A 22,514-nucleotide genomic window follows, 5' to 3' on the forward strand; every position below is an offset into this window, starting at 1 on the left:
CCAATAAACAACATTCTTATCAACGGAGAAAAGATTGAAGTTGTCAAGGACTTCATTCTTCTTGGATCAACTATCAACACTCACAGAAGCAACAGTCAAGAAATCAAATGACGTACTGCATTAGGCAAATACTGCATTAGGCAAATCTGCTGCACAAGACCTTTTTAAAGCGCTGAAGAGCAAAGACGTCAGCTGAAGACTAAGGTGTGCCTGACCTAAGCCATAGTATTTTCAAAAACCTCATATGCATGCAGAAGCTGGACAGTGAATAAGTAAGACTGTAGAATAATTGATGCCTTTGAGTTATGGTGTTGGAGGAGAATACTGAAAGTGCCATGGGCTGCCAAAAGAACCAATAGATCCGTTTTGGAAGAAGTGCAGCCATATTGTCAGGAGGGACCAGTAGCTGGAAAAGGATATGTTTGGTAAGATGGAGGGTCAGAGAAAGAGGAAGACCCTCAACGAGATGGATTGGCCAGGTGGTAGCGTCGATGGACTCAAGCGTGGCAACAGTGGTGAGGTTGGCCCAGGATCGGGCAGTGTTTCGTTCTGCTGTGCATGAGGTCGCTATGAGTCAGTACCGACTCGATGGCACCTAATAACAACAACCACAAATCCCTGATGAAAGGAGCTCTGGTAGTGTAGTGGTTATGAGTCGAGCTGCTAATATCAGGGTCAGCAGTTCGAAACTACTAGCTGTTCCGTGAGAGAGAAATAGGAGGCTTTCGTGAGAGAGAAATAGGAGGCTTTCTGATCCCGTACAGATTTACAGCCTCGGAAAACCCTGTACAGGGTCACGATGAGTTGGAACCGACTCCACAGCACATAACAACAACAACAACATCCCTCATGAAGGAACTCTGATAGCACTAGGCCTGTCTGCAGCACAAGACCTCTTTAAAGTGTTCAAGGGCAAAAATAAAAATGTTAGTTTGAGGACAGAGGTGAGCCTGACCCAAGCCATGGTATTTTCAATAGCCTCATGTGCATCTGAAAGTTGGACAATGAATAAGGAAAACCACAGATGAACTGATGTATTTGAGTTATAGTGTTGGAGAAGAATATTAAAAGTATCATAAACTCCCCCTCCAACACTGAAACTCAAAGGGAACACATGAGCAGGCATGTAACCTTCTGGTGACCATATTGGTCTACTAGTGAGTGGAAGAGAGGGAAAGGCAGCAATGAAGATATGGGCTGAGTTCGACCATGTTCCATAGACTCCCGTCGACCTGGAGATGAGAGAAAGAAGAGGAAGGAATGGTTGGTCCAAAGTATGGTGAGACCTGGGGACTCCTGAGTCCATGGAAAAGGACATAACCACGGAGAGCTAGAGCTGAGAGTGAAGTGCCCAGCTGATATGAAGTGAGGGAAGATGGACAAGAAAGCCCAAACTTGTAGATAGCACCCATTTGACCTAAGACTTGATGACTTGATGATTAGAGGAAGATTAAAAAAAATTTTTTGGTAACGGAAACAAGTGTACATTGCTACAATTTGATGAATTTGACCTATACTTTATGGCTATAGTAGCTCAAAATACCAACTGAGAAGGAAGGAGTCTTCACATCAAATATCAATCCTATCCCCTCTGCATATAGAGTTGATAGGGACAGACAACTTACACAATGGCTACCTAAAATGGGTGGGCCATAAAGGCATGAAGTGACTGGCTTACAAGTTTTCAAGAGGGAGTTTAGTTTCAGAGTGTGCGGGGGAAGGTAGAATCCCCACTAAATAGTTTTCATCTTGTCTGGATGGGTCTGATGAAAGGAAATGGGGATAGGATTCTTATGATTGATTCAATAGTGAATAATTGTTATCATGACTAATTGCAACTGTCACAACTGTAAAGGTAGAAGTTTTGTAACAAAAAGGGAGGAGTAGTTGATCTTATATTCCAGGAACAGAGGACTCAAGGACCATCAAAGGAGAAGAGCACAAGCGGAATGTGGGACCCCATCCACAGAAGCAGCAACACCAGAGATGGAGGCAGAGATGATGACATGAAGAGATAGAGCAGCTGAAGACTCTAGACTCATGGAAAGAGAAAGGCTGTGTATTGGCAGCCAGGAGGCAGGTTTGCAGAATGTGCCCTTTTGGTTTCTTAAGTTATTATATATTCCTGAGTGTTTTGGAGTACACCCCCCCACCCCCTGCAAAAAAAAAAAAAAAAACCCAGAGGGAATAGAAGCAAATACTGTTGAATGATTCTGCATGGAGGAGATTGTAATCATTGTACTGAAACGATTAGTGTAAAACCGATGTTTTCCCATGTAAAGTATCACTCAATTCACAATAAAACCTTAAAAAAAAGAAAAAGTACCATAGTCTGCCAGAAGAACAAACAAATCTGTGTTGGAAAAAGTACAGCCAGAATGCTCCTTAGAAGCCAGGATGATAAGATTTTTCTGTCATATTTTGGACATATTTTTAGGAGGGACAGTTCTTGGATAAGATCATGCTTGGTAAGGTGGAGGGTCAAGGAAAAGGAGGAAAACTAGTGAGTTTGAACTGTCAACCTTGCAGTTCAAACCGACTTAGCAGTCCAGCGCATAACCCACAGTGCCACAGCAGGACTTAGAGGGTATACACATGTTGACTCAGGTAATAGAGATGGCAATAGATAAGAAAAGGGAGGTTGGCAGAATAATAATGAAGACAGGTGTATAAGGATTAAAGGAGATAGAGGTAAACAGTGTATGCACAACCCTGCAACAACAGTGTTCTCCGGACAGTTATGTGGACAGATACACAGGATAATTATTTATGCAAGGAGAGTGGGAATAGTCCCACAAATATATAAAGAGGATACTTGTACAGGAGTATTTCCCTTTGCTGCATGTGGTGGAGTATGTGGGGCCAAAATGACGAAAACTCAGATATTATCAAGCATCTTAAGGCAATGAGTTGCTGGGTCTTGTGATTCAGGACCATCGTCTCAGGGGACACCATGGTCAATTGGCATGACATAGTCCACGAAGATAATGTTCCACATCCTTGTTTGGTGGGTAGCAACTGGAATCTTAAAAGCTCATGAGCAGCCATATAAGATGCAACTACTGCTCTATGTGCAGAGGAAAGAAGAGTGATAAAAATTAAAATATGCTTGGAATCAACTAGTCCAATGGACCAATGGAACATATGAACTTAAGTCACCGTGACTGAGACAAGAATAACTAGATGGTGCCCAACTAGTTATTCAACTGCCTTGAAAGGGATATCACATTAGAAGGTCCTAGACAGACTGGGAAAAATGTGGAACACAACACAAAATTACAAAAAAAAAAAGAATCTGACTTACTGGTCATAAAAGGACTAGAGGCACCCAAAACTATGGCCTGTGATCACTCTTTAGATATGGATACAAACTCAATCTCATGCCCAATTTTCAGCCAAGCAGTAATTATAGATGTGCTCACCATAATCATTCAAGATCAAAAGGACAACATTTACCTAAGGCCAAGGTTGAAAAGGGATACGAAAGAGGATGGAATGGAAATAAGAACCCCAGGAAGGAACTGGGAAAACTGTTAGCACATGGATAGGATTGCAATCATTGAGATTAAACAAAGGGTGTGATTTGTTGAATGTAAAACGGATGATCTTCTCTGCAAACCTTCACTCAATTCACAATAAAATGTTTTTTTTTTAAAGTGATTCATTTTGTAAACCATCCTATTCACAATAAAAACTTTAAAATAAATAAAGACTATCAAAGAAGAAAATGATTTAGACATAAGTCCAAAGGGGACAATTAAATGGCCACCAAACACATGAAGGAGTCCTGGTGTGGTGCTGTAGGATAAACACTCAACTGCAAGTTCAGTTTGAACCATAAGGTGGGCAGTTCAAACTTACCAGCCACTCCTCAGAAACCCTATACAGGGTTGGTACAGGTCAGAACCAACTTGACAGCACTTAACAACAACAAACACATGAAATGATGTTTAACATCATTAGTAGTCAGAGAGATGAAAATTAAAACAACAATGAAAGATACCATAGGATAAACACCGAATTGGTAACCACAAGGTCAGCAATTCAAACCTACCAGCCATTCTTGGAAACCCTGCACTGGGTTGCTATGAGTCGGAACCACCTCAACAACATGTAACATACAACAAGGATGGTTAAGATAAAAAACAGAATACGTGTGTGGTGGGAGCAGGTGCAGGGATGCCGTGGAGGGCAAAGTCAGGGAGGGCCTGGCTGCAGGGGAATGAAGCCTCCACCTTCTCGGATGTTGTTGTTATGTGCCGTGGAGTTGGTTCCCACTCATAGCGACCCTGCACAGGGTTTCCAAGGTTTGTAAATTTTCACAGGAGCAGAAAGCTTCATCTCTCTCCCAGAACAACTGGTACTCCCAGAAACAGCTGGTAGTTTCAAACTGCTGACCTTGAGGTTACCAGCCCAATTCGTAATCACTACGCTCAGATGTTGTTGTTGTTGTTAAGTGCCGTCCAGTCGTTTCCGACCCATAGCAAGAGGCCTTTAATACCTGCCCAGGACTTGGGGTGTGGCGCTTGGCAGCTTGAGGAAGGGGCGAGCAGTGAGTGGAGACTAGGCAGAAGAGGGCGCGGGTGCAGAGTCTGCAGCCCAAAGGGAGGTGCTGTCCAAGTAGCCCAGCCAGAAGCAGCCGCCGCGTTCGGGACTAGAAGTGGTACAATCATGTTTGAAATTACGATCTGTTGCATTGGTGCGGGCTACGTTAGAGGACTCACGAGTAGCGTCATTGCTCATATGTGCCCTGAAATCAGAGTAACAGTTGTTGATGTTAATGAATCAAGAATCAATCCATGGAACTCTCCTACACTTCCTATTTATGAACCAGGACTAAAAAGAAGTGGTGGAATCCTATAGAGACAAAAATCTTTTTTTCTATGGCTATTGATGAAGCCATTAAAGAAGCTGATCTCGTATTTATTTCTGTGAACACTCCAACAAAAACTTATGGAATGGGGAAAGGCCAGGCTGCATCTCTGAAGTACACTGAAGCTTGTGCCAGACGCATTGTGCAAAACTCACATGGATACAAAATTGTGACTAAGAAAAGCACAGTTCCAGTGCGGGCAACAGAAAGTATTCATCACATATTTGATGGGAATGCAAAACCCAACTTGAACTTACAGGTGCTGTCCAACCCTGAATTATTGGCAGAGGGGATGGCCATCAAGGACCTAAAGAACTTGGACAGAGTACTGATTGGAGAGGATGAAACTCCCAAGCGCCAGAGAGCTGTGCAGGCACTGTGTGCTGTGTATGAACATTGGGTTCCCAGAGAAAAGATCCTCACCAATACTTGGTCTTCAGAGCTTTCCAAACTGGCAGCAAATGCTTTTCTTGCCCAGAGAAATCAGCAGCATTAACTCTATAATGCCCTTTGTGAAGCAACAGGAGCTGATGTAGAAGTAGTAGCAACAGCCACTGGAATGGACCAGAGAATTGGAAATAAGTTTCTGAAAGCCAATGTTGGTTTTGGTGGGAGCTCCTTTTAAAAAGATGTTCTGAATTTGGTTTATCTCTGTGAGGCTGTGAATTTGCCTGAAGTAGCTCGTTATTGGCAGCAGTCATAGACATGAATGACTACTAGAGGTTTGCTTCCCGGATTATAGATAGTCTGTTTAATCCCATGACTGATATTTTGGGGTTTGCATTTAGAAAGGACACTGGTGCTATGAGAGAATCCTCTAGTATATGTATCAGCAAATATCTGATGGATGAAGGTGCACATCTCCATATACATGACCCAAAAGTACCAAGGGAACAAATCATTCTCATCCAGGAGCTTCAGAGGATGACCAAGTGACCCGACTCGTGACCACTTCCAAGGATCCATATGAAGCATGTGATAGTGCCCATGCAGTTTGTTATTTGTACTGAGTGGGACATGTTCAAGGAATAGGATTATGAACGCATTCATAAAAAAATGCTGAAGCCAGCCTTTATCTTCGATGGACAACATGTCCTGGATGGGCTCCACAATGAGCTACAAACCATTGGCTTCCAGATTGAAACAATTGGCAAAAAGGTATCTTCCAAGAGAATTCCATATGCCCTTTCTGGTGAAATTCCAAAGTTGAGTCTTTAGGATCCACCTAACAAGAAACCCAGAGTATAGGCATTGCCATTTTTCATTGTGTTTTTTTTTGGTAGTTCAGGATGACAGATAACTAGCTATCTGAAGTTAAATGGTAAATGAACCAAATGTTTTTAAGGAAATAAAACTATTTTTTAAAATAATCTATTTATACTAGCTATATTAAGCATTTGCACAGCTGGTAATTATGAATCTAGAATTTTTTACATATTTTTATAATACTGTTACCTCAGTTATTGAGTGAATGGAAACTGATCATATTGGTTTTAATGGTGTCAATTTTTTACAATAAAAAATTAAACTTTAAAATTTCTTCATTACACTATGTCCATAGGCAGCACTTTATTACCACATTGTCAAGAGAAAGGTACTCTTCAATGTTTCTGATCATTGGTTTACTTGTCATTAATTATGTACTGTGAAGCCATGAAACTGCTATGCTAATTACCAGGCTAATCCTGTTAACCTTTCAGGTTACTGGTTTACTGGGGTAAGGTGCTTTCCACCTTACTCTTATCTCTATGAACTGAGAAGGGGTGTGAACAGGATAGAGCCTCTTGTGCTTTATTTTTTTTGTGTGTATGTTCAGAACATTTTCCTTGTGCTCCATTTTTTAATTAACCTTACAAGTATGGTCTGGTTCAAGTCCCCCTGGTTCTTTTGCTGTAATGAGCTATGTCACTGGGGGATTTTTTGCCCCCCAAAATTATCACTATACCATCAGTCCAAGTATGATTAAAATAATTTTTTTAACATTAAGATTAAATAGGTAATTAAGACGCTTTCTCTTCCCTGTACTTCTCAATTTTTCTTGGTGATCACTATTTTCTAGTCCAACAGGCTGAAATATTTGTTACTGTGCTTTTGCATTGTTACTTCTATTGTTGTTGTTAAGTGCCATCGAGTCAGTTCCGACCCATAGCGAACCTGAACAGGGTTTCCAAGGCTGTAAATCTTTACGGGAGCAGGAAGCCTCATCTTTCTCCCGCTGAGCAGCTGGTGTTTTCAAACTGCTGATCTTGCGGTTCGCAGCCCGATTCGTAACCACGACGCTACCACAAATTATTTAAAGCAGCATTTAAAAATACAAATTTGTGTTTTTACCTCTGTTGTTGACTTCTATATTTGCAATGATTGTTTATTGTTGCATTTTATTATTATTGAAACGTATGTCAGATGTCCCCTTGATGCTTGTGCTCTGCTGGGTTTATACAAGCAGAGTTACAGATATAGACCTCATCCTTCAGGAATTGACAGTTCAATAAGAAGACAGAGATAAATATGAAAATGAGGACAGAAACATCTGTACAGATATCAAGACACAAATAAAACATACTTTGCACCAAAACAAAAACACACACACCAAAAAACAGATAATAACAAATGTTGGCAAGGATGTGGTAAAACTGAAACTGTTAACCATTGCTAGCAGAAATGCAAAATGCTACAGCCATTTTGGCATATAGTTGGCAGTTCCTCAAAAAACTAAAAACGCAACTACCCATATAAATCAGCAATTCTACTTCTAGGTATATACCCAAAACACTTAAAAGCAGAGACTCAAATAGACACTTAATAAACCAATGTTCAATGCAGCACTTTTTATACTGACCAAAGGGTGGGGACCACCTAAATGCTCATCAACAGACGAATGGATAAACAAAATGAAGTACATAAATACTATGCAATACTACTCACTCAGGAAGATAAATGAAGTCCTGATATATGCTATAATATGGATACTGCTTAAAGGCATTAGGCTGAGTGATATAAGTCAATCACACAATCACAAAATGAATAAATATTGTATGAACTTACTGATATAAAAAGAAAATTCAATTTTATTAGCGGTTAACAGGAGCAGGGCGGGGTGGGGGTAGTTACTTCTTTTGGAGTACTTAGTTTCCTACACCAAGATGAAAAGATTGCATTAAGGGTAGAGTTGCACAGCTTATTATTTTCATTGTGGTCAATAAGGTGTACATGTACAAAAAGTTGAACTGGCAAATCTTTTGTGATAGATATATTTATGATAAGGACTGAAAAAAAAATAGCTACTGAAGCTGATTATGTACAACCAAACAACCTCATGGGATTTGGTTTGGCTCCTTGGTTAGGAAGTTAAGGGCCATGGTTTCATGGGCTAGCCCAGTTAATTGGCTTAATAGTGTATTTAGTGCTTCTGTTCTACCTCCTTGTTCGCTGTGTACTGCCTGGGCTCTTAAAAACTTACAAGTGCCAGCCAAGACACAATTGGTCTCTATTCACCTGGAACAACAAAAGAAGGAAAGTCAGGAATAGGAAGAGAATATGGAATGTGTAACTAACTTCCTTTATGAGACTAAAAGAACTGAATGGTGCCCAGTTACCACTAATGAACATTTTGATCAAATATTCTACAGATAATCCTAATCAAAAGTGTGTGTGTGTGGGGTGGGCGTGCAGAACAGAATTTCAAGTTCTCAGGACCACAGAGATTAGGGATGAATCCCCAAAATTACTGCCCTGTGATATTTTTTAAAGGTTAAACCAAAAAATATCCCCGAGAGTTTTCATAAAACTAAAAATAGTTTAGCTTAACTAGTAAAGAATGACTGCCTTGAGCATTATGCTCTCATAAAAATTATCTACACAGAATCAAACTGACAACAGCACCTTGAAAGATTAGATAGGAATCTTAGGGCAGTAAATCTGTGTTAATGAGGGAGAAACAACTCATAAAAAGGATGGAGAGAATGGTTGCACAGTTAAAAGAATGTAATCAATGTTACTAAGTTCCACATGTAGAAATGATGAATTGGTCTATTTTTTGCTGTGTATATTCTCAACAAAAAGATGTTGTTGTTGTTAAATTGTGTTGAATCATAGCAACACTATATAGGGTTTCCAAGGAGCAGCTGGTTAATAACATAAATTTTTTTTAAAAGAATAAATAACATAAATTATTTTTTTAAAGTAAGTGAAATAATTTAAGTACTTAAACAGTGTCTGGCACATAGTAAGTGCTCTGTGTTTGCTTACACCTATCATCCAAGTTATCACTTGTTGTTATTAAGTGCCAATGAGTAGGTTCCAATTCATAGGGACTCTGTATAAGATTCCCAAGAAGCAGCTGGTGGGTCTGAACTGCTGACCTTGTGGTTTGCAGTCCAGTGCTGATCCTACAGCATCACACCAGGAGTCTAAGTTATCATTAGGTTCTATCAAATTTATCTCCCAATTCTGTCATTCTGTCATCCTTACTGTCTAATACAGGCTATCTTTATCACTAACTGGAATTATTTTCCTGCAATTCTAATTGAGGTTCTGGCTTCTATGCTGTCCTCTCCCAATTGGCCCTCTAGGCTATAGCCAGAGTGCTCATTTAAAAGTACAAATTCAGTCCTGTCAACCCATGCCTAAAATCTTTCATAGGCTCCCTATTTTTCCTAAGGTAAAATGTTATCTTTCTAATCTGCCATGATCTAAAATTCTTTGCCTCTCTGACCTCACCTTCTGCCCCAGACACACCTCTGGCTATGTAATTTGTAGGACTTAGTACAAAAAAGGGACTCCTAGTGTGACACTGTAGAATCAGCACTGGACTTCAAATTACAACATCAGCAGTTCAAATCCACCAGCTGCTCCTTGGAAACTCTATGCTATGAGTTGAAACCGACTCAGTGGCACTTAACAACAACAACAAGTACAAAAAAAGAACATTTTAAGACAGACCCTAAAGTACAAGACTGCCAGTGATAAAATAACATCTATACACCTACAAGGAATATAAATTAACTGGACTATTATTCAAATGTACACATTGACTAGTAATGACAAAAATGAAGAAATTGAAGATTTTAATAGCTTTTGCAGTCTGAAATTAATCAAACATGCATCGATAATTACTGATGATTGGGAAGATGATTGACAGGCATACTTGCTATCCATACCCTCTACAACAAAGACATAAGAGACAAAATGAAACAGATACGGATTATAATCCTGGAACCCTGGGTTGAAAGGAAAGAAAAATAGAGCAAATACTGACTAAAAGAAACTGAAAAGCAGTGAGCAAAGAGACAGAATGGGTGAAATGTCAGCTGACTTGACACAGCACAGCTACTTTAAACTTTTGCAAGTAGCATTTAATTAGAACAGCAAACTGATAAGGCACTCTAGCTCAAACCCTGTATAGGGTTTCCAAGAAGCTGCTGGTAAGTTTGAACCACCGACTGTGTAGTTTGTACTACACTGACCTTGCGGTTAAGTGCTTATCCTACAACAAGCACCACACCAGGACTCCAGATATAGACGTATTTAAAGCAAAACAAACCTATAAGATAGAAAATAGGGAACCATATGTATCAATGTATAATGAATTGAACTACAAAGCAAAAAGAGGGAATAATGTAGATATAGAACTTCCAAATGGCAAGGAAGTCAAGTAGATTTCAAGGTAAAACAGACTGTTTTAAGCAGGAAAAAAATTAATAAGCTACAGGGTAACCTCAAAGAAAATACCCCTGCACATCAAAGTAAAAACAGAAAAATTATGAAAATGAAAAGAAAACTCACAAACAAAATGAACTCAGTGTAGAAAATTATGTGGAACAAAGAATCCAGCAGCACCAAAAAATGACAGCAATCAATAATGCTGTCTAAAAAATATTGAAGAATCTGTGAAAAGCCTCATAACATGATTGAACCTGGAGGAAATTATGCTGAGTGAAATTAGTCAATCTCAAAAGGACAAATATTGTATGAGATCAATGTTCCAAAAAAAAAAAAAGTATGATGGTTATGGGGGGAGTGGGGATTACTCACGGGCTAGAGGGTAGATAGGGCAGGCAGTATACAACAAGAAAAAGGTTAGCAGAGGAAAGATGAAGGTAGCGGGAGACAGAAGGAGGAATGCAAAGTTAGTAATAGTTTAAAGTGAATAGAGGTAAACAGTGTTAACTGTTGTTCCATGGAGAGTACTGCAACCATTGCAATGAAGCAAAGTATATGATTTGTTGACTGTAAAACTGATGATCTCTGTAAACCTTCACTCAATTCACAACAAAAAGTTGGACAAAAAGGAAGAAAGAAACCTCAAGTGGAGAATAAGTAAAGAAATGCCCATCAATTGAAGAAAGGATTAAACAAACTGTGCTACACACAATGGCATATTATGCTACCTGGAAGAATAACAAGGAAGCTGCAAACCACTGCAAAACATGGATGAACCTTGAGGACATTATGCTACGTGAAATTAATCAATCACAAAAGGAGAAATACAGCATAGGACCACTATTGTAAAAGACTAAGGTTAAAAGAACAAGTACTAAAACAGGGGAGAAAAAAAATTATTTGCTGGTTACCGGGATGTGAGGGGTGGGGTGAGGGGAGGGAAGGGAAGGTGGAGCACAGGGTAGGGAATAGACACAGGATAGTTTGGATGCTGGGTGGGGGGCAATACACAAGAAGGGGGAGGGGAATGGAAGAACAAGGCGGATGGGAGAACAGTTACACAAGTTTGCAGGGGTTAAGGGGACAGAGGTAAATAATGATGCATGTATAACCTTGGAACAACAGGGCTCTGGATTGAGGCATGGCTTGAATGGATAAAAAGGGGGAAATAATGATAAGACACTTGGCTGTCTTTTGAATCTTGGTTTCCCTTGCCTACAATTATAAAATAGATACTTGAGGGGGAGAGAAAGGAATAGGCAGAAACATCACCATAGAACGTTTGCAAGTCCATCTTCTGCCTTTAACTGATTGTTGTTGTTGTTTAGTGTCGTAGAGTCAGCTCCGACCCATAGTGACCATGTATAGGGTTTCCGTGTAGCTTCTGGTGAGCTTGAACTGCCGACCTTGCAGTTCAAACGGCTTTGCAGTCTGACACATTAACCCACACCAGGATTGGAACACCTAAATGGGGCTAAAAATTGTCCAGTGAAGGAGGCTTCCTGTGGAGCCTTTGCATTGCATAAGACCATAGGTAGAATCTTGAACCCTATCCAGAAGCTTCTGAGATGGGAAATCCCCACTTGAAAAGACAAGCAGACCAGCCTGGTGAGGCTAGAAGAACAGAAGACACTTCTTGAAAGAAAGACCGACAGGAAAAATCAAAAACAATAACGACAGTCTGACTGACTACTAAAAGAACATGCAAGTTGCTCGCACAGGAGACATCAAGGCAAGTGGTTGGGTCCCCTCAAGGCAAACCCACTTCCAAGACCAAGCCTCAAAGGGAATATATGAGCAGGTATGCAGTCTGACTGGTGACCACGTTGGTCACCAATAAGGGGAAGTGTGGGAAAAACAGCAATGAAGCTGTACACTAAGTCTGACCACATGCAATAGACTCCTGTGAACCCAGGTGGAGAACTGGTTGGCCAGTAGTATTGCAAGACTTGGGTATTCCTGGGCCCAGAAACAGTGATATAGCCACAGAGGACTACCGTGAAGAGTGAAGTGTCCAGCTAATAAGAAGTGAGGGGATATGCACAAAAACATCCACACCTGGCTTCAATGGCCAGATGATCAGAACTCAACTAGAAGAAGAAAGAAGAGGAAAGAAAAAGAATAATCTGATACAATTTGATGAACTTGACCTAGTAGCTCAAGAGAGGGAACAAATCTTTACAGCAAGGATTATTGCTATCCCTCGGTACACAGGGTAGACAGGGATGGGCAACTTGGATGTTGGCTACCCAAAATGGGGGGGGGGGGCGGGGGCTACCAAGGCAAGAAGTGACTGGTTTATAAGTTTTCAAGGAGCCTAGATGCAGAAGGCACAGAGGAAGGTAGAATCTCCACTGAGTAGTATCCAATCTGTCTGGGCAGGGCTAATGAAAGGAGATGAGGATAGGACTCTTGTGGTACAATAGTGAATAACTGCTATCAGGACTGACTATGAGGGTTTGAAATGTAAATGTAAATGTTTTGTAGCAAAAGGAGGGGAGTGGATGACTTTGCAGTCCAGGAACTGAGGCCCCTGGAACCATCAGCGGAGAAGAGTGGAGTGTGGGACCCTACCCAGAGAAGCAGTGATGCCAGAGATGGAGGCAGAGACGATGATGTGGAGAGATGGAGCGGCTGGGGACTCCAGACCCAGAGAGGAAGAGGGGCGGTGTGGTGATGACAGAGGGGCAGGTTTGCAGGGTATACCTTTTGGTTGTTTGATGATGTATGGAGGGGACGTTAATCATGGCAATGAAACAATATACAAATACACGATACGAAAATGTAAAGCTAATGTTCTCCCACGTAAACCATCACATAATTCACAATAAAAACTTTTTAAAAATTTTTGTTTCATGGAAAAATTTTCATTATCTCTTAATCCCATTCCTCCTCAAACTATTTGAAACCCTCTTGTACTTCATAAACAGTATAAACAATCCCTGAGTCTAAGAAAAGGTTTCACGGAAAATTTAAAAAAAAAACCATACACTGAACTCCATAAGATAAAAACACACCAAAATTTGTGGAACACACCTAATCAATGTTGAAAAGAAAATTTATACCACTAAATGTGTAGCACTGCGGGATAATGCACTGGACTGCAAGGTCGGTTTGAATCACAAGGTCGGGGTTCAAGCTTTCAAAGACAAAAGAAAAGTCTCAAATCAATAACCAAAGCTCCGATCTCAAGAAATTCAAAAAAGAGCAAAATAAACCCAAAGCCAGCAAGAGAAAGTGCGGGGAAAGTGCAGAAATCAATGAAACTTCAAACACAAAGACAACAGAAAAAGCCGATGAGGAAAAAAAAAAGATGATTCTTTGAAAATATAAACAAAATATACAAAGCAAGACTGACAAAGAAAAACAGAGAAAACACAAATTATCAGATCAGGAATGAAATCAGATATCACTGTTGTTGTTAAATGCCACTGATTCAGTTCTGACTCAGCGACCCTGTATAGGATTTCCAAGGAGTGAGTGGTGGGCTTGAACTGCCAATCTTGTGGTTACCAGTCCAGTGCTTATCCTATAACGCCATACCAGGACTATTGTTGTTGTTGTTAAGTGCCATAGAGTCAGTTCCAACTCATAGCAACGCTGTGTAAGGCTTCTGAGGAGGGGCTGGTGAGCTTGAACAGCCAACCTTGCGGTCCAAACCAACCTTGACGTCGAGGGCTTATCCTATGGAACCACACCAGGACTACATTCGTCCACAAAATTAAAAAAGACAATATGGAAAAACTATGAACAACTCTACATTCCTTGAAAAGTACAAACTACCACAACACACCCAATATATAATCCTACTGTTATTGTGTACCATCAAGTCAGTTCTGACTCATGGAGACCCCAAATAGGATTTCAGAGGAGTGGCTAGTGGGTTTGAACTGTCAACCTTGTGGCTACCAGTCCAGTGACTATGCTTTTCGGTGCTATCAAGTTGGTTCATACATACAAAATAATGAGACACTGCCCGGTCCTGCATCATCTTCACAGTTGTTGCTATGTTTGCGCCAACTGCTGTAGCCACTGCATAAATTCATCTCATAAGTCTTTCTCTTTTGAAGCACCTCTACTTTACCAAAAGGAGCTCTGGTAGTGTAGTGGTTACGAATCGGACTGTGAACCTTAAGGTCAGCGGTTCGAAACTCCCAGCTGCTCCGCGGGAGAAAGATGAGGGTTCGAAACTCCCAGCCGCTCCGCGGAAGAATGATGAGGCTTTCTATTCCCGTAAAGATTTACACCCTCGGAAACCCTGTACAGGGTCGCTATGGGTCGGAACCGACTCGATGGCACTTAACAACAACAACAACTACTTTACCAAGCATGACGTACTTCTTCAGGGACTATTCCCTTCTAATAATATATCCAAAGTATGTAAGATAAAGTCTCATCATCCTTCTTTCGAAGGAGCATTCTGATTTGTGCTTCTGGTTGATGTCGTTGTTAGGTGCCATCAAGTCGGTACCAACTCATAGCGAGCCTATGCACAACAGAACAAAACACTGCACGATCCTGGGCCAACCTCATAATTGTTGCCATGCCCACTGATGCTACCACTTTGCCAATCCATCTCGTTGGGGGCCTTCCTCTTTTTCTCTGACCCTCCACCTTACCAAACATGATATCCTTCTCCAGCCACTGGTCCCTCCTGATAGTATGTCCAAAGTATGAGAGACGGAGTTTGGCCATCCTGGCCTCCAAGAAGCACTCAGGCTGCACTTCTTCCAACACAGGTCTGTTGGTTCTTTTGGCAGCCCATGACACTTTCAATATTCTCCTCCAACACCATAACTCAAAAGCATCAATTCTTCTACAGTCTTCCTTATTCACTGTCCAGCTTTCGCATGCATATGAAAATACCAAGACCATGGTATATTCAATATTCTTCACCAATACCATAATTCAAAGGCATCAATTATTCTTTGGTCACACTTATTCATTGCACAGCTTTCCCATCCATATGGGGGCTTGGGTGAGGGACACTTTAGTTCTTAAAGTGGCATCCCTGCTTTATAACATTTTAAAGAAGTCCTTAGCAGTAGCTGTGCTCAGTGCAATGTTTCATTTGATTTCTTGACTGCCACTTTCACGAGTGCTGATTGTGGGTCCAAGTAAAATGAAATCCTTACCTTCAATCTTTTCTCCATTTATCATGATGTTCATAGCCCAGTGGTGAGGACTTTTGTTTTCTTTACATTGAGGTGTAATCAATTCATACCTAAGCTGTTATCTTCATTAGTAAGTGTTTCAAATTCTCTTCACTTTCAGCAAGCAAGGTTGTGTCATCTTCATATCACAGGTTGTAATGAGTCTTTCTCCAATCCTGATACCATGGTCCTGCTTTTCAAATTTGCTCAGCATAGATCGTATAAATATGGTGAAAGAATACAACCCTGACTCACACCTTTCCTGGTTTTAAACCATTCAGTGTACCCTTGTTCTGTTTGAATGACTGCCACTTGTTCTATGTAGAGGTTCCACAGGAGCACAATTAAGTTGTTGTTGTGAATAGATCATTTAAATAATGCTATATAACTATTAAAAAGGAGCTCTGGTAGCATAGTGATTACCAGTTGGGCTAATAACCTCAAGGTCAGCAGTTCGAAACTACCAATTGTTTCATGGGAGAAAGATGAGGCTATCTGCTCCCATAAAGATTTACAGCCTCGGAAACCCAATGCAGGGTCACTATGAATTGAAACCGACTCCGCGGCACACCACCACCACATAACTATTAAATGAAGTTCTGGTGTGGTGCTGTAGGCTAAGCATAGGACTGGTAAAAACAAAGCTGACAATTCAAACCCATCAGCTGCTCCTTGGAAACCCTATACAGGGTCACTATGAGTTGGAACCAACTCAACAGTACTTAACAACGAATAACCTTTAAATAAATTTAAATCGTAATTTTAAAACTCTCCCAAAAAGTTAGAAGATAATTTGGGAACGTGTTTTCCATCATGGCTGGCACACAAGATAATGTAACTGTTGTTGTTAAGTGCCATCAAGTCATTTCTGACTCACAGCAACCCTGTGGAGGGTTTCTGAGGAGCAACTGGTGGGTTAGAACCGCCAATCTTGTGTTTAGCAGTCCAGTGCTTATCCCACAGCACCACACCAGGACTTCCGATAATGTAACTGGTGTTGGTGGTTATGGGCTGTGGAGTCGGTTCCAACTCAGATTTGACCCTGTACAGGGTTTCCAAGGCTGTAAATCTTTACAAGAGCAGAAAGCCTCATCTTTCTCCTATGGAGAGGCTGGTAGTTTCGAAATACTGACCTTGAGGTTAGCAACCCAACTTGTAACTATGCTACCAGAGCTCCTTGATAATGTAACTAGTGTTTAAATAATGTTGTCATTGTTGTTAAGTGTGGTTGAGTCAGTTCTGATTCATAGCAACCCTATATAGAGTTTCTGAGCAGGAGTAGAAAGCCTCATCCTTCTCCCTTGGAATGGCTGTTGAGCAAGAACCCAAACTTATCCTACGGAATCACCGCACTCCCTATTCAATAAATAGATATTACTGATCGATTTAAATCATCAAATCCACCCTTGGTAAAGCTGAGGCTTCTCAGAGATGATATACTTTACTAATAAGTAGCAGAGTCAGAATTTGAGTCCATATATTCTAGCTCTGAAATCAAGGTTGAAATCCTCTTACACCACAGGCACCCCCATAGCAATGTGCCAAACCAGCTGCTACTGAGTCGATTCTGACTCATGCAACCCTATATATTATAAACTATACTCCATAGGGTTTTCAAGGCTGTAACTTTTCAGAAGTGGATATCCAGACCTTGCTTCCATGGTGCATCTGGGCAGTTTTGAAACATCAACCTTTCAGTTAGTAGTTAAGCACTTAAATGTCTACAAAAAGCCCCAGGCATCAATAAATACTTGCCAATTAGCTTTTTCTGCCAGAGTACAATGATTCTCATACTTTAGGTTATATCATTATCACCTGTTTGTTAAAATAGGGATTGTTGGCTTCCAGTACCAGTTCAAGGATTTGTATTTTTAACAAGTTCCCGGTTAAATGTCTAACCGCACTGTAAGAATGGCTGGTGTACTGTAATAACATCTTAGCCTGCCCAGCCCCCAATACAGAAACTGTAATACTCCATAGAGGAGGAAGGAATCAAGGCAGGATTGTTCTAAATCAGTTGTTCTTGACAGCATCCTCCAGTCATTTAATGAATCAGAAACACTCACTACAAGTGGGGCTCGCCAATCTTGTGTTTTGGTCTTCCAAGTGATTCGTATGTACTCAAAAGTCTGAGGACCACAATAATCCAAGTGTTTGGCAAAATCTATCCCTTTACAATAGAGGGAATGGAGCTACATCATTTTTTCTCCATTTTTGAGAACCTGAGTTCTGCAGTCGGACAATGTTAAATTTATATCCAAACTCAGAAAGTCAGTTAGCCCCCACAAGTTCTAGATTCTCATCAGCAAAATGGAATGGTTGCTTCCCTTAGTATAACCTTTCTAGGAAAGAACTTGGCATTATATACCATAACCCCTAATAGAGCTTCAAGAAAGCTATGTAAGTCATCAGAGATGCAAGTAGGTTTATATCACCTCTAGGCATTTGTGGATTTATAATTTTTGAGTTTAAACTATTATGAGCAACCATGGAGTCCACAAAATTTTGTAATTTTCAATTGCACTAAAGTACAAACTTAAATGGAATACTATGACCAAGCACGAGTGAGCACATGGACATACAGTGCACTGAGTAAGCAACAACAGTCAGTCGCCCAGCAAGGAACTGATCCTCATCTGGCTTCCTTGTTCTATGGCAGCCCATAGAGAAAAACCACAGAAACTTAGTTTCTTTCATGGAAAAAAAATTAAGGCAGTGATTTTGCATCACAATGTGCTCTGAAACACAGGACTCACCGTAGAAATGTGATAGATAAAGGAGAGACTTGGCCCATATACCCATTTCCATATTATAAATTTGGAATTCTTAAAGGCCTTAGGGTGTTTCTTACAAATATCAACTGTGTACTATACAAAATGTTCACAATAATTTTTTTTCTTTTTTCTTTTAACCTGCACCCATAGCAACATACAAAACATTTCCAGTACTCTTAAAATTTGCCTTACATCGCAGTATTATTTACAACATAAAAAGTACAAATAACCTAAGTGTCCAGCCATAGAAGAAATGACCAAGTAACACATACATATCAGAAATCAGAATAGTTAACATGGTAAAATACATTATAATAATGTTCAGTAGGAAAAAAAGATTGGTTGCAAAATGCTATTTATATTCCTTTTCATCAGTTTACAGCAGGTCTGGGGAACCTCTGGCCCTCGGACCACACAAAGCCCGCGAAATCACTTGGTCTAGCCCTGCCAAGAAACCACAGTTCCAGCCATTATGTTGCTGTTGGATGCCAAGTCAGTTCCGACTCATGGTGATCCTGTGTGGGGGGGTTTCCAGGCAGCGACTGGTGAGTGTGAACCGCCGATCTTGTGCTTCAGGCCAAGCTTGCGGTTGAGTGCTTGACCTGTGGTGCCACACCAGGACTCCAGCCATCACATTAGGGGTGAGTTAGGAGTCCTGGTGTGGCGCTGTGGGCTAATGCATCAGACTGCAAAGTCGTTTGAATTACAATGTCGGTGGTTCAAGCTCACCAGCTGCTCCTTGGGTCACTATGGTCAGAATTGACTCGACGGCACTTAACAACAACAAGTAAAATGGAATGGAGTCCTGGTGTGGCGCCGTGGGAAGGGTGCTGGGACTCAGGATCGGTTTGGACCATGGGATCGGCCTTAGAAACTCGCAGGTCACTCCTTGAAGACCCTGTGCAGGGTGGCTGTGGGCTGGAACTGACTCCATGGCACTTAAAAACAACAAAATTAAATGGAATATAGAAGGCTAATTTGTAAATTTATAGTTTTGCATGTACTGTGAATGACGTTATAAATTTTGGCAGAAAAAGGTTCCCCACATCTGGTATACAGGTAGCCTTCAAAATGTCATCTCTCCTAAGTATTATAAAATAATTGCTATTTATTGCATCATGTCTGTAATTTTGAAATTAGTAATGCATTCAATTAGCCACCTGATAATGCCAAAAAAGGGAAAAGACTATGCTATAAAATACCATAAATGTTAAAAAAAAGATGTAAGAAGGAATGCTGTTATTCATTAAACACACTGAAAAAGAGCAACAGATAAACCACTGCTACCAGGTCATCCTGGTTGTTTGAAGACCTTGAAACAGTTTCTTCTCCACCCTCAAAAAAAAAAAAAAAATGCTATTTATAATAGAATCCCATTTTGTAAAAGTATATGTTTATATTTAAAGTAACCAAACCAAATCCCTTGCCATTGAGTGGATTCTGACTGACAGCAATGCTATAGCTAAGACTATAAATCTTTATTGGAGCAGACAGCATTTTTCTCCAGAGAGGCTGCTGGCTTTGAACCCCTGACACTGTGGTTAGCAATCCAACATTTAACCCTCAGTGCCACAATTCAGAGCAGATAAGTGCTGGTGGTGGTGGTTGTGTGCCATCGAGTCAGTTCCAACTCATAGTGACCCTGTATAGGGTTTCCAAGGTTGTAAATCCTTACAGGAGCAGAAAGCCTCCTTTCTCCCACAGAGCGGCTAGTAGATTCAAATTGCTGATCTTGTGGTTAGCAGCCCAATTCCATAACCCACTTCGCTACCAGGGCTCCTTGGTGGTGGTTGTGTGCTGTGGAGTCAGTTCTAACTTATAACAACCCTAGATAGGGTTTCCGAGGCTGTGTATCTGACAGAAGCAGAAAGCCTTATCTTTTTCCCGTGGAACGGCTGGTAGTTTTGAACTGCTGGCCTTGAGGTTAGCAGCCCGACTCGTAACCAATACACTTACCAGGGCTCCTTGGCAGTGGTGGTGGTATGTGCCATGGAGTCGGTTCTGACCCATAGAGACCCCATATAGGATTTCCGTGGCTGTAAATCTTTACGGGAGCAGAAAGCCTCATCTTTCTCCCGTGGAACAGCTGGTAGTTTCGAACTGCTGACCTTGAGGTTAGCAGCCCAACTCGTAACCACTACACTACCAGTTCCTACCAGGGCTCCTTAAATAAATGTTAATACAACAACAAAAAAAATCTGAACAGTAGGCTCAGGTGATTTTTATTTTCTCTATTTTTTTTCTGTGTCTTTTATGAGAATGCTTCACCTATATATAATCACGAAAAAACTTTTAAAACCTTATTTAAAGAATAATACCTAGTTTTCAAGTCTGGGTATGAATTAAATGAGATAATTTATGCAAACTTTCTGGCATGGGGTATAGCACACAATAAGTACTCAAGAAGCATTTCCTTTCAGTTCCCTGTTCCCAGGCTGTGTAATTAACCTCTCTGGTATGGCGCTATCGGATAATGCACATAAGGTCAATTTGAAACGCAAGGTTAGCACTTCAAATTCACCAGCTGCTCCTTGAAAACACTATGAGTCGGAACCAACTCGAAAGCACTTAACAACAACATATCCTGGTGTGGTGCTGTGGGAAAATAGCACTGGACTGCAAGGTTGGCTTGAACCACAAGGTCAGTGGTTCAAACTCACGCCACACCTAAGAAACCCTATACAGGGTTGCTATGAATTCGAACCAACTCGACAGCACTTAACAATAACATATTCTGGTGTGGCGCTGTAAGACAAGCATCGTACTGCTAACCACGAGGTCAGCAGTCCAAATCCATCAGCCAACTCCTAGAAAATGCTATATACAGTCTCTATGAGTTGTAACTGACTCAAAGGCACTTCACAACAACATATCATGGGTAGGAGCCCATTTCCCAGGTCTGAAACTACACACATTCCAAACAATTCAAAGCAAGAGCTACAGCCTTTTTCATGAAGATTCATTCATTCACTCAAAATGTACTATGTTTGGCATTGAACTACTTTCTGGGGATACCAAAAATGAAAAGATGACATCTCTGCCTTCAGGGAGCTCTGGTAATGAGTATCATAGACATACTTATAACTACAATTTGATGAAATAATTATCTTAATAAGGATGCAATACAAAGTGCAATGGGAACCCAAAGGAGGCCTTTTACAGAAAAAGGGTATTCCATGAGCTGTAAAAGGGAGGATGTTAGTGGAAACTGCATGGGAAAGAATAAAAAGGCGTAAGAATATAAAGTAGTTCAATCTTGCTGGGACATAAATAACACAGGAGGAGAAATAGCAGGAAATGAGACTAAACAAGTAGATCACAAAAGGTTTCTTCTGTCACACACAGGAGACTGGATTTTCTCCTGTAGGGAAACACTGGAAGAAGAATTTTAAGTCACTCCTAGTGATGTTTATCAGCACTAGAAAGGATATCAAGAATCCTGAAAAACATCTTAATCCTCATCCTCCCTCTCTAGGTCTGCTCCCTCTTAAATGAAATAACATGAGGCAGTAAATATAACTTTGCACCTGGAACACAGTAAATACTCAATAAAGATTAGTTCAATATGAATTTGACTCTTACGGATAAACAGCATAGAGTAGTCCCTGCTGAGAGCAGAATTTTAGCAGCACCACTACCTTCAAGGAGTCCTGGTGTGGCGCTGTGGGTTAATGCGCTAGACTGCAAAGCCGTTTGAACTGCAAGGTAGGTGGTTCAAGCTCACCAGCTGCTACTTGGAAACCCTATACAGGGTGGCTAAGGGTCGGAATCGACTCGATGGCACTTGACAACAACAACAACTACCTTCAATTTGGTCTTGGACGCGGTAATAGAAAAAGTTCCTTTGGAAGGTACTAATGACAATAGAAAAGTCTAGAATCGAACATGCAATAGGAAGAGGGCACCTTATACTGTTTTATTGTACTATGCTGTACAAACCCCTCTCGTGGTTGTCTTTCTATAGTTGGGATGAATCCCAAAAATGGGATACTACAGTATTATCCCATACACTAACCTCTCTGGAATCTTAGGTGACAGGTGTTTTTGTGCACA

The 22,514-nt window shown here is 40.7% G+C and overlaps 1 protein-coding gene and 1 pseudogene across 3 annotated transcripts in view; one reads left to right on the forward strand and one right to left on the reverse strand.

The window, feature by feature from the left end:
* The window catches only part of PHF8 (PHD finger protein 8), a 143,085-nt gene that overhangs the window by 118,468 nt on the left and 2,103 nt on the right, over positions 1–22,514 (reverse strand). The gene's annotated exons all lie outside the window — the stretch shown is intronic.
* On the forward strand, positions 4,672–6,121 carry LOC102814301 (annotated as a pseudogene).

Source organism: Chrysochloris asiatica, unplaced genomic scaffold (genome assembly GCF_000296735.1).
Source record: "Chrysochloris asiatica unplaced genomic scaffold, ChrAsi1.0 scaffold00315, whole genome shotgun sequence".
NCBI lineage: Eukaryota > Metazoa > Chordata > Mammalia > Afrosoricida > Chrysochloridae > Chrysochloris > Chrysochloris asiatica.